Source organism: Geospiza fortis, unplaced genomic scaffold (assembly GCF_000277835.1).
Source record: "Geospiza fortis unplaced genomic scaffold, GeoFor_1.0 scaffold180, whole genome shotgun sequence".
NCBI lineage: Eukaryota > Metazoa > Chordata > Aves > Passeriformes > Thraupidae > Geospiza > Geospiza fortis.
In genome coordinates this window covers 557709-570851 of record NW_005054452.1, presented here as the reverse complement: position 1 = coordinate 570851, position 13143 = coordinate 557709, and the positions used below count along the sequence as shown (strand labels likewise).

Below are 13143 nucleotides of genomic sequence, written 5' to 3'. Positions count from 1 at the left end.
TTAGAAGGCTAATTTATTACTGTATTATACTACATTATTTTATATTGTATTACACTCCATTTAAACTGAATCTGCACAAGCACTCAACTCAACTGCTCAGAATCTTTGACTGTCTGCTGACTCACAGTTTGGACGCTGCTTGGCCCTGATAGGCCAAGGAAACAAAACACCATCACTTTGGGTAAACAATCTCCATATTGCATTCTACTTTGGTACAACACAGGAGCGGCGAATGAGATAAGAATTGTTTGGATAATTCCTTTCTCTGCTTCTCTTACTGCTTCTCTCAGGTTCAGAGAATGTGAATCCCACACGGAGGCAAAGGGCAGACATCGATTTGTGTTGGTTTTGGTGAGGAGTAATTGTTTGCTGCTAATTACTGGACTGGAATTACAAGGAGTTATTTATGCAGTGGCTGGGATAGTGAGCAAAATAACTTCTTGTTATCCTTAGGATCCTTGACAAATCTCACTACATGTCTATAGAAAATGCAAAGTGTGATTAATCTGGCAGTTTAGTTATGTGACCAAGATCTGGAGTTGCTTGACTGGTAAAATTATGTTTGTCTAGCAAGTCAGGAAGACAAGACAAAAAAAATGAAAATGGTGATGGAGCTCAGTGTCCTGGAAACATTAACATTCAACTTGAATCATAAATTATGTTAATCAAAGGCATGGAAAAAGCATCTTTCAAGCAGAGTTGATAGCAGTCCGTTCAGCTGTGAGCAAAGTGCTGCAGCCTCTGTTCCAGCAATAGATACAGTTTCGCTTAAGCAACTTTCCTGACAGCTAATTGTTTAGCTGTTAATTTCATTAGCAGTCCTGTCTGATTATTTCTCCCTATCTCACATGTGAGGATTGTACTTCAGGCAGTGAACAAAAAGGTTATTGCAGACAGTCTCTGACAATATTTTCATCTTTCATTTTGACTTAAGGCAAAGACTTGTTGAAGTTATTATTGGGGAATGGTGTCCTTTTCACTTTGATTAAGACACAAGGTTGCAATCCCAGCATCTGTCACATCAGGAGCTGCTCAGTCCTGCTGCATTTAGGGCTGGAAGAGGAAGTGTAGTGTAGGTGGTTCATCTCACAGCATGTTGGTCTGGGCTTGTCTCCTCCATCTCTTCTTACATCTGTGGCTTTTCCTGCACAATTACTGTGCATTAAGATTTAAGGAATTCCTCAGGTTTTTCAGGGCCCTCTCAGCTCACAGGTCCCTGGTTGGTAAGATCCTGGGAATAATATCCCTGTGTGGTCTGACTGTGCTCCAGCTTTTGTGTGGGACTTTGCACATTATGGACAGCAAGGGTTTGACAAACAGGGACAGAAAACATGTGACTTCTCAGTCCCAAACTGATGATGCTGCTGCTGCCTTCTGGAAAAAAGGCTGTTGTTCAATGCAAAGAGAGTCGTTGTGCTTAGTGAAAATAAATGTAGTGAAGACTGTGCAAGACATCAGATATTGTCCCCTGCCTGTATAAGAATATTCACCCTTTTTCTCCTCAGGTAAAATCTTTTCCACTTTCAGTGATGGTGCAGGAGCCATGCATGTGTGTGGGAGGTGTGTAGCCATAGTAGCGTGTTCTGTTCATAATTATGTGTGGAAAACCAGCCTTTTTGGGGAATTCTCTCTTTCTTATTTTAGGAAACTAAATGAAAACTTTGAGTAATGACAATACAGATACTGAAACAATTGTATTATTCATTTTCTAGCTCACTGCTTAGTTGTTGAAGGAGATTTATTCACACCTAATTTTGCAACAAAGATGATATTCCCTAACCTCCAGGGAAAGTAAAAATTTATAGCTGGTGATAGTGGGATGATTGTGAATTTACCTTTATGTTTTACAAGCAAGAAAACAAGCAATATTAGCAGACTGGTCAAACTGTGTCATGAGTTAAAAGGTGGTGGAGAAAAAAACATTGCTTTTATGGTGGCACTATATTACTTCAGCAAGGGAAAGGAACTTTGTATATTCTAATGAAAATAATTTTACAGAATATTTATTTTACAGTCTCAGTCATAATAATAATTCTATATTTGGTAGGAAGTGCTTACTAAAACCTGAATTATCTGCCAAGATGATGATTCTGTATTAAAAATAAGTTTGCAGTTTTTTAATATAATTTTAACACTTCTCAGCCTTCATTATTTCAGATTTTGGAATCAGTGTTCTGTGGCTTAGTGCTTCAAATAACTGCAGTGTGAATAATTTGAACATTTTCTCAGTCAAAATATCATCACATAAAATACAAATAATTATTCTAGCTATTTGAAGCACAGCCATTGTGTTTAACTAGGTCTTTTGATAATTGTCACACTCTATACACTGGGAGGTTGTGTAAAGTCACCTGTGGGTTATTAGCAGCAATGTTTTGAAGATAGTTGTGATTTATTGCTTCTCAGAGAAAATTTATGTGGAAATAACGAGAGCTCACAAATCTGTTCCTTAGTAGATTTTTTCCTTTAAAGTCCTATTTGAAGTTGATTGATAACAAAAGAATGCATTTAAGGCCTTGTTGCTTTGTCCTTTCACTTCCATGTTGCTGCTTTACTCTTAGATCAGTTAAAAATGGCTATCCCTGGTCTTACTAGTAATTTATTATTAAAATTTGGCATATATTTTATGCTCATGAAATATCTGAGTCCTTAATGCAAATGGGGGCACACAGTCTATTTCCCCCTCATGACATTTAGCCAAATTTATGCAAGTTGCATAGATAAATTTTTGAAGAACTTAATTTGAACTCTGAAAAGGCTCTGTTTTCACTCAAGAAGTGGTAGTTTTGATCTGATAAGCTCTCATCTCTTCTGGTTATGGAGGGGCTGCTTTGGCACATGTTGAACTGTGGGATGGATTTATCCTCCCCACAGCTCTCATGGTCTGCAGCAGAGACAGGACCTCCACATCAAACTGGAGTGTGGTGGAGAGGTAGACAAAAAGAGAATGAAATTATGGAGTGAGAAGAAATGCAATGAGAAAGACCAGGAAACTGTGCTGGATGAAAACTGAGATGTAGATAGATGGCATTGACACTGATGTGTGTTTGGTAACTGCAAAGGGGTAAAAATATATGTGGATGTAAAATATATATATTTATATCTAGAAATAAAGTAATGGAATAACTTTGTTCAGGGAAAGGAGCAGAGCTGAGGAAGGAGCAGCTGGGGGAGCTGGGAAGGAGCTCAGCCTGGAAAAAAGGAGCCTCAGGGGGGACCTTGTGGCTCTGCACAGCTCCTGCCAGGAGGGGACAGCCGGGGGGTCGGGCTCTGCTCCCAGGAACAGGGACAGGACAAGGGGAAATGGCCTTGAGCTGTGCCAGGGAGGTTTAGATTGGATATCAGGGAAGTTTTCTTCACCCAAAGGCTTGTCCAGCCCTGGCACAACTGCCCAGGGCAGGGGTGGAGTCCCCAAGCCTGGGGGAATTTAAAAGATGTGGGGGTGTGGCACTTGGGGACATGGCTTATTGGTGGCCTTGGCAGGGCTGGTGTTAGACTGGATGAACCAAGAGAGCTTTTCCAATCCAAACAATGCTGTCATTCCATGATGTCTGTGCCACAGCAAGGGCTGCACACAGATTGTTGGGGAATGTGTTCTCCATGATGGAATAGAGAGGGGGCAGTGGCAGGCAAAAATAGGATTTACTGGGCACTTGGGATCTCTGGTGAGTAGGAGGGTGGCTGCTCTCAGAATATGGACTGGGATTACAATTCCTGAGTCCCGAGGAGTGGAGCTGTGTCAGTGGGATGTGCTGACAACACCTCAGAAGTGCTAATCACAGTGGAAATTCAGATTTTAGGGGTTTCAGACATACAGTGCTTTACATTTTAAGCAATTCTAAATAATTTCCTTTAGATTTGGATATGAAAAATGAGGGCAATCATTCTTGTACAGTGCTGGGAGGGTGGGTGTAATGGTGTTGTAAATATAAAGCTGTTTACTATGCATGCACCATAAATCCATGAAAGGATTATTCCTGTGTTTGAAGCAGGGCTTGAATTATCTGCAATAAAATTAAATAGAATTTATAAATCCTCTGACTTAAAGAGGGGAGGAGAAGATATCTAAAGGAAAAAAGGACCAAAACCCCTTTCCTCCACTGATGCCAAAAGCAAATAGCTGTTGTTTTCTGTATTACTCCATAAAGAACTGATGAGATGGCTTAGCTGACTTTTCTCCCTGTCTTTTGTGTTTGTGTGTGCAAGTTCTGCCTCTAGCAATGGAATAAAATGATATTTTGTTTGTTAAAAGCAATATATAGTGCTTAGTTTTAATATATGTTAATCCAAACAGGCAAGCCCTATAGCTGATGTTGTTTTATCTGAAGTTTTATAATTTTTTATCTTTTTTAATATTGGATTTATTGTTTCTTTATATTTCGTCTTTAAAGTTGCAGTGTTGGTCCTTGTTACATCTTCAGCTGCTAAGCCTGTGGGTCACCACTTTACTCTCTGATTTCTGAGTATGAAAATAATTTGGTTTATAAAGGAATTTAAAGGAAAAGAAGGGGACGTGGTCCCAGCGCCAAACCTGCCCGAGTTCAAGTAGCATTTGGACAATGCTCTCAGGCATAGGGTGGGACTCTTGGTGTTGTCCTGGGAAGGGCCTGGAGTTGGACTGGTTGATCCTTGTGGATTCCTTCCGACTCAGACATGGTTCTATGATTTGATATGGTCTAGACTTAAAAGAGGTGGTTAAAATGATTTTTAGTACTTGAGGTACTAATGTATTTGGGATAGGTCCCAGGGTACTGAAGTTGTACTTTTTTTTTTGTCATGAGCAGCATTTGAACTGAGAAATTACAGGCAGAGTAACTCAATCTTTAATGAATTTTTGAACAGAGCAAGTCAACTATCTGGGAGATGACTACATTTGATGAGAAACAAAGTGTCTGGTGACACTGGTCACTGTCCTCCAGGCTGTTAAATGCAGCTCATAATTAATAAATGGGCTATCATAACATATTTCGTGAATACATTAATGCTCCTTAAAGAATATTTTGCATGGCTAGAGAATGCAGTGCACCTTAAATGGAGTGAAAGATCTAATAAGTGTGTAATGAGGGGAAAACATTACAGAGAGACTGAAAAGACAAAATATCTTGGTATAGCAATAGCAAAGACTGCTTTTTTTTGGTAACAAAATTAGGAGCTGTCAAAATGTGGCAGGAATGTAGCAGACAGAAAAAATGCTGTGTCATTAAGTGACTACCTTTAAAATGTTCCTTTTTGGACAAATAACTGCTAGATGATCTGAGAATGAATTTTTGCAGAACATTTATGGAATTGCAATTTGCTTGTAAATGTGTTCTTCAGGGAAGTGATTTGTGATGCTGCAGAAAACAGGACAAAATGTGAACTTCGAAAGGAGAATTGAAATGTGTTTGTTTCACCACTCAAATTCATAAGAAACAATTGCAAAAATATTACTGCACATCTGACAGCAATTTGAAACCAGACTTGTTGAGCTTGAGTAGCTCTTGCCCAGGCAAATGGCAATTCCTGTATAATAGCAGCTCTATATTGAATTTAACTAGGAATGCACTGGGGAAAGTGTGCTGCAAATTCAGATAACCTCATGTATGGATTTGGATGAAATATGGAAAAATCTCAGAATGGTTTGGGTAGGAATGGACGTTAAAGATCATCTTGTTTCAACCCCCTGCCATGAGCAGGAACACCTTCCACTGTCACAGGTTGCTCCAAGCCCTGTCCAACCTGACATTCTCCCTTGTCCTGTCCCTCCATCTCTTCTCCCTTCTGCTCATTCCTCCCCACCCTCACAGGGAACAATTCCTTCCCAATAGCCCATCTAACCCTGTCCTCTGGCAGTGGGAAGCCATTCCCTGTGTCCTGTCCCTCCATCCCTTATCCCCAAGTCTCTCTCCAGCCCTCCTGGAGCTCCTTTAGATTCTGGAAAGGGCTCTGAGGTCTCCATGGAGCCTTCTCCAGCTGGGCACCCTCAGCTTTCCCAGCCTGGCTCCAGAGCAGAGGGGCTCCAGCCCTCTGATCAACTTTGTGGGTCTCAACTAAACTCATTCCCCCAAGTCCACAAATTTCTTGCGTTGGAAGCCCCAAAATGCAGTTGGATATTTTTTTTTTCATCCCTAGTGCAGCTGAAGTGGCTTTTACACTGCAACAGTGTCAAGCCAACCATTTCCTATGTGAAGGCAGCCAGGCTGCACCTCAATGTTTCTAAAACTTCTATGCTGTAGTGAGATACTTTGGCACTTTCTGCGCTCCTCAGCTCTCCTGCGAGTGGGGAAACATCAGACTGGCTATGCTTTGGGTATTAAGAAAATAATAACCAACAGCAAAATGCTGCATTTTACACTAAACCCAAAAGCTTCACCTGTTTTCAGAGCCGTGTGTTGGAGGATGCTGCACTGATGTCTCAAATGAGGAAGAATCAGAGTGAATTTTTGTGGTCCTGATGATGCTGAAGGGGCCAAACAAGCTTTTCCTTTCAGTTCCTGCTGCATTTCTCATTACAAGCCCTTCTGTGTATGTATGGGCTTGTTCATATATTACTGTGGAAAGGGTCAGCTCCAGATACAAAGGATGGCACTGGAGATGTCAGGATTTTGGAAGCAATTGCATGGCAAAAATGTGATCTCTGTGAAGGGAAGCACCTTGGTTAACTGGATTAGGATCTCATTGCACTCCTTCCCCTTTAGCAGTGGGAATGGTGCTGCTGAGCTGTATTTGCTGTATAGGAGCACCATCTAGTGGGCTTCTGGTTTATTTTTTTCCATGTCTATAATTTTTTTCCCCCTCTGAAATGCTCTTGTATAGTAAATAGTATTGTGGAAAGATTAAGCAATCAAACAATCAAACATACCTGTTGGAGTTTAACCATAGAATTTTGCTACCACTTCTTTTGGTGGTAGAAAGAGCCTTTTGCCAACAAACCAACTCCTGCCTGTGCTTCCCTATCAAAATACATGTAACCTGTTTGCAGCAGGCCACTTTATTTGCAAATGAATTTTTGTAATGAACCCTCAAGCACAAATTTGTTAGACATACTAAAAATACAGAAAAGAAACACACTTTGAACACCTAATTGCCATTTCTATAAAGAAATGTGTTTTTTGTAGCAGTACAGTTATTGAATTTTTACTTAAATTATTGCAGGTTTCTTAATTTCTTGTTAATGTAAGTATGAATATCTGAAGTGCTAAATCAAAAACATAATAAAGTTTCTTTCAGGTTACTTATAACAGCTCGAAAAGAGCACTAAGTGAAATGTTCTAATTAGACTACACTTGCTACTATTTTGCCTGTGTTTATTTAGCACCTCTGAGATGCTTCTGTAGCTTAGGTATGTGAGAAGTGAACACCTCCACTAATTCAGGGGGGCAGCATCTCCAGTTACATTTGGAGAGCAGTCAGGAGAGGGGGCTGGGAAGGTGGGGCTGCTGTTTCTGCTCATGGTTGTGCACTCCTGCCTGAGTGGGATGCTCGTGAAGCTGCTGTGGGTGTGTCCAGCCTGGTGCGCCAGAGGGAGAGGTCAGAGAATCGCAGCATGGTTTGGCTTGGAAAGGAACTTAAAGACCATCTTGTTCCACCTTCTGCCGTGGATAGGGACACCTCCCAGTATCCCAGGTTGCTCCAAGCCCTGTCCAACCTGGCCTTGGACACTTCCAGGGAGAGGGAAGCCACCAACACCCTCACAGTAAAGAATTTCTTCCCAATATCCTTTCTAACCCCGCCATTTCCCCTGTCCTGGAACTCCATGCCCTTGTACAAATCCCTCTCCAGCTCTTTTGGAGCCCCTGTGAATTATTTCTGTGTTGTTTCATCACTCCAGAGCAGCTCACTGGAAACTGCAGTTTAGCATTGCACTGTCACACTCTTCCACCTGTATGGTGTGTCTGTGTAACACAGCATTGTGACAGGTAGGAACGTTTGATTTATTGCTAAAAAGGAGATCAACAGCCTTATTAGCATTGCAGGAGACATGGACAAAGGTGCAGAAACCAAACCTGTGAGCACACAGCATTTATTTTCGCAGTAGTGCAGGTGCTTCTGACAAAGAAATACATCAAGCAGTCCTATTTATATGATCTTGTCTCCAAGTTACTCAGAAAAACTGGGTTCCTCAGTATATCATATGCTTCCTTCTACTCAAAGGCAGTTTTTCCTGCTGTCTCATGGTTGTGGCATTGTTTATCTAAAATATCAATCACCTTTGCAGTGGTATTTACCTTGAAAATTGCATTTTCCTTGTGTTAAGGGCAGTTGTGTATTCACTGTCTCAGGAAGTGTTAAAAGCCCTGTGGATGTACATCCTAGGGTGACTTTCTGATGCTTGTACGTGGCCAGCAGGAGCAGGGAGGTCATTCTCTCCCTGTACTTGGCACTGCTGAGGTCACACCCCGAGTGCTGTGTCCAGTTCTGGCTCCTCAGTTTGTGAAGAGCTTTGAGGTGTTTGAGCCCATCCAGAGGAGGCAACGAGGCTGGAGAGGGGCTGGGAACACAAACCCTGTGAGGAACCACTGAGGGAGCTGGGGGTGCTCAGCCTGGAGAAAAGGAGACTCAGGGGTGCCCTCATCACTCTCTACAACTCCCTGAAAGGCGCCTGTGCTCAGCTGGGGCTGGGCTCTTTCTCCAGACACCAACTGACAGAAACAGAGGACACAGTCTCAAGCTGCACCAAGGGAAACATAGGTTGGATATTAGGAAAAGGTTTTTTACAGAAAGGGTGATAAAGTTCTGCCTGGGGAGGTGGTAGAGTCACCATTGCTGGATGTGTTAAAAAAAAAGCCTGGATGTGGCACTGGGTGCCAGGGTTTAGTTGAGGTGTTGGGGCTGGGTTGGACTTGACGATCTTGAGGATCTCTTCCAACCTGGTCATTCTGTGAATACTGTGAATTCTGTGTATCCCCAATTGTTCTGTTTATGCTGGCTATTGAGTTCTGCACCTTTAAGTGCGCAGTTTGTTTGCAGAAACTGTACCTGATTCACCTGCACTCCTTCTCACGAGCTCTGTTGTCTGCAGCACGGATAGCAGGAGAAAACTCTCCTTTGCTTTTAGTTAGGTTTTTAACTAGATGAAGCAAAAAGTTCCCCAGACTGCAGCTTTTCTTTTTCTTGAAACTGATCAGCCTTGCCCTGAACTGAAAACCCAAAAAACCACCAAAAGTTCAAATCCGTGGCCAACTGAGGCCCAGGGTCTGACATTTTCCAGCACAGGAGGAACTGATAAGAGACTGAGCGAGCTGAGCTACAACCCACAAAAAGGACTCTCTCTGAATTTGCCGCCTCTTCAGAACAATGAGAGATTCCATTGTTTAATGTTATTCATTTTTTCATGTTTGTGAGCACTTTGCTTGTTAAATAAACGGTTTTTTCCACTTTTCTCAAAGCAGATTTATGCCTTCCGAACCTGTGGGGAGAGAAGCTGCTTGAATTTGCTTCCCAGAGGGACCCCTTTGGAGGCTTCCTCCCAAATTTGCCCTAAACCAGGACAATGGTGAACATGGTGGTGGTGGTGGGTTTATGGTTGGGTTTATGGTTGATGATCTTAGAGGTCTTTCCCAACCTTAACCATTCTGTGATTCTAAATCTTTAAGAACCATGTTAGGAAGTGGTCTCTGCCCTGAAGGTTCACATTCTAAACAGATGAATTAATGTGCATAACAAATGAGGCAGAGGCTCCGAAGAAGCTGCTGAAATTTCCTGAAGACTTTCTATGTGCAGAAACCAGAGGATGAGCAGATATTTCATGAGCAATAAGGCAATTTCACATAATAATGAAGTCATTTAATTGGAAAATGCAGGCAATGATACTGTAACTCTGGGGTTTTTTGGAGTTGTAAAATTGTTTTAAATTATTGATGTAACATTTTGCTTTTGCTTTCCATTATATTTCTAATAAAGACTGTGAGGGGTTTTTTGGTATGGTTGAAAATGAGATTCTAATGCAGATAGATGTCACAAAGTTTCAATAATGATGTGCTCTCTGATTATACAATACATTTAGGTAGGGTAAATGGCTATTTTCAGTTTTTTTAGTTGAAGTATGAATAATTTCTCCATTATTTTAAATTTCTGAAGTGATGTTCTCTAGTTCATTAGTGTATGAGATAGTTTATTGCCTTCTGAACAAGAGAAAGTTGGTTTAGAGCAGTACTTAGTATGAAGAGGTTTATTTTCAGAAGTCTCTAATATTTATTACAACATGGCAACTTCTCTGTAAACACACCTTGGTATAATTTGAGGAAAAAAGAAGAGTTGAAGAGAAAATAGTTAACTATATTTCAAGAAGATTATATCACAAGTTTTCCCAGTTTTCAAACAAATCTTCAATCATATTAGAATTAATTTCCTTGGATTTTGTTTCAGCAACTGCAGCCAAAAATGATGTATGTTTACAGTCATCTGAACATTTATAAAGAGGTTTGAAACACTTAATTATAAGGAGTGAATTATGGTGTCAGTCCTTGATTTATGGCTCTAATGTTAGTTAACTAATTAGAAATGTAAAGTGTTCCAGTTCATTTACGTTCATCTTTCATTAACTGGCTTTTAAGAAGTGATGGGAAATTGCAACTTTTAAAGAAATTCATTTAGCCAGATTTCCTGCCAACTATTTTTTTCTTCTTTCCAAAGAGTCATTATTTCCTTGTCAATATGTGTGTAAGAGTTTTATAGGTGTCAATAACATAGTCTGAAGTTGAATTTTGGCACTAAGTTCTCTTTGAAGAAGAATAATAGCTTTTGTAAGCAAAAAATTGTGTTTCTTTGGTTACTGAACATCAAGAGCTGTCATGGAGCTTGTTCTCATCCTGTCTCCTTTTTCCCAAAACTCCAAAACCTGTTTTCCTTGTGACATATTTGAGAAAGACTTTAAAATAAACATCTAGACTGTCATTTGTTTATAACCACCCATCAGAAAGCAACTACATCACTATTTGTTATATTTTAAGCAAAACTGAGGTTCATGGAGTTGGGATGAGGTGCGACTGGCACAAGGTGATTCTGAGAAAATTCTGGATATTGGGAAGGAAAAAAGTCACCCATGAGGTTGATCAGACATTCAAACAGTAGATGGAGAGGTTTGAAAAATGTCCAAGGATGGAATTCTGATCTTGACTGGATGAAACCTTAAGCAACTTGGCTTGATGTTAAAGTTGTTTGTGTTTTAAAGAGGTGTTTAAAGTATAACCTTCAGGAGTTCATTCCAACCTAAATTACTCTGTAATTCTGAATTGTCATGAACAGATATCCCAAACAAATATTTAATAATATTCAAGACTAGAAATTAATCATAAACAAAAAGTTTTCTGGGATATGGTTGAAAAATTGAGTACAACTAAGTGACTTTTATTTTTAATGAGCCAAATTTTGATCATCATAAATATTTCTCCTTATTTACAAATACCACAGAAGTATATTCCCTTTTTCCAGTTCAAAGTGAGGAAGTTTGGCTTGGGTTAATTAGGCATCCTCAGTGCTACACAATTTATTATTTAAAATCTAAATACTGTTTGTATGTAGTCTGTAAAGAAATTCTTGAATTTATTAATGGAGTACAACCTATCTGCTTGTGAAAATGTTGAATTGGGTTTTAGGATTTAGACATACTGGAGATATTTGATCTGTAGATTGTTCATCTTCAAGGCTCAAAAAGTATGGAAGAATGCACAGAATCCCAGATGAGTCAGGCTGGAGGAGACCACAGAGGTTGCCTGGTCACAGGTATCTGCTCCAGCACAAGGTTGTGTCCAGATGGCTCTGGAATATCCCCAGTGAGGAGACTCCACAGCCTCTCTGGACATCTGTTCAGGGCTCTCAGTGAAGAAATTCTTCCTCATGTTCAGGTGGAACTCCTTGGGTTCAGTCCCTGCCCCTTCCTCTGGTGCCGTTGCTGGGTCCTGGAGCAGAGCCTGGGGCCTGCTCTGACCCTCCCTGCACACAGGGACACCCAGGGACAGCCAGGGACACCAGGGACAGCCTTGGCTGAGGGCTCCTCTCATCTGGGGCTCCTCTCCAGGCTGAACAGCCCCAGCTCCCTCGGCCTTTCCTGGGCAGGGAGATGCTTCAGTCCCTGCATCACCTTTGCAGCCTCCACTGGCCCCGCTCCAGGAGCTCCAGGTCTTTCCTGTCCTGAGGAGCCCAGAACTGGACAGGGTTCTCCAAATGGGGCCTGACAGGACTGAGCAGGGGCAGGATCTCCTCCCTGCACTGCTGGAAATGCTCTACCTGAAGCACCCCAGGATGCCATTGGCATTCTTGGCTACCAGGACGCACTGCTGGCTCAGGGACAGCTTGTTGTCCCTGAGGACACCCAGGTCCTTCTCCCCAGAGCTGCTCCATCAGGTCACCCCCAGCCTGTGCAGGTCCACAGGTGCAGGATACTGCATTTGCATATGCAAATAGTTCTGCCCATGCATATTTCCATGCCAGGTAGGTTTTGGGTCTCACAGAAGACTTGAGTGCAGGGTCTTCAAATCTAAGGAGCAAAATGTGATTAATGACTTGCTGGGAGGTGTAAGATCTGTCTGAAAGTTTCTGTATAGGTAGAGAACCTTGCACCTGTGGCTGTGAGGAAGAGGAGGGAAGGTGAGGCATGTCTGGAAGGATTGGTTAGGGATCTGAAACAAACAGCTATTCTTTTCAGTATCTTTTCTTGCTAATTCCATAAGCGGCTTATATATTTCATTTGGTGCAATTATAGTCCTGCTACTGCCACGTGAAATATGAGATTGTGAAAATGAATTTATACAGCTGATTTCTGAAAATCCCAAGCATTACCCTTTGGCTCGCAAGCCCCATTACATAAATATGCACCGGCCTAACTCTTGGAGAAGTCATTTCTAATTTAGGTGCTTGTAAAACTGCTCTGCTTACTGCTGTGAAACACAGACTCCAGAAGATACATGTGAGACATTATTTCACATTCTGGCTAATGCAGCATTTTTTCTGCCAAGTCAGCAGTTCCTGGAGCTGGAACAATATGTTATCTGGTTAAAATTCTTCTATTTGTCCTTTATTAAAAAATGGATTTTCATAAATTCCTTATGTTTATTGCTATTTAACTGCTGAGGAGTCAGTGAAGTTACAGATTTCTCAGAGGTTCCCTTCTCTGTATAATAGTGAGAGTTATGGGGTCTGTGTGTGAACTGGAAGTTTTATTGA

General features: G+C 41.2%; 1 protein-coding gene across 2 annotated transcripts in view; it reads left to right on the top strand.

Annotated features, from left to right (window-relative positions):
• CTNNA2 (catenin alpha 2) overlaps positions 1-13143 on the top strand; it is a 477001-nt gene that overhangs the window by 123098 nt on the left and 340760 nt on the right. The gene's annotated exons all lie outside the window — the stretch shown is intronic.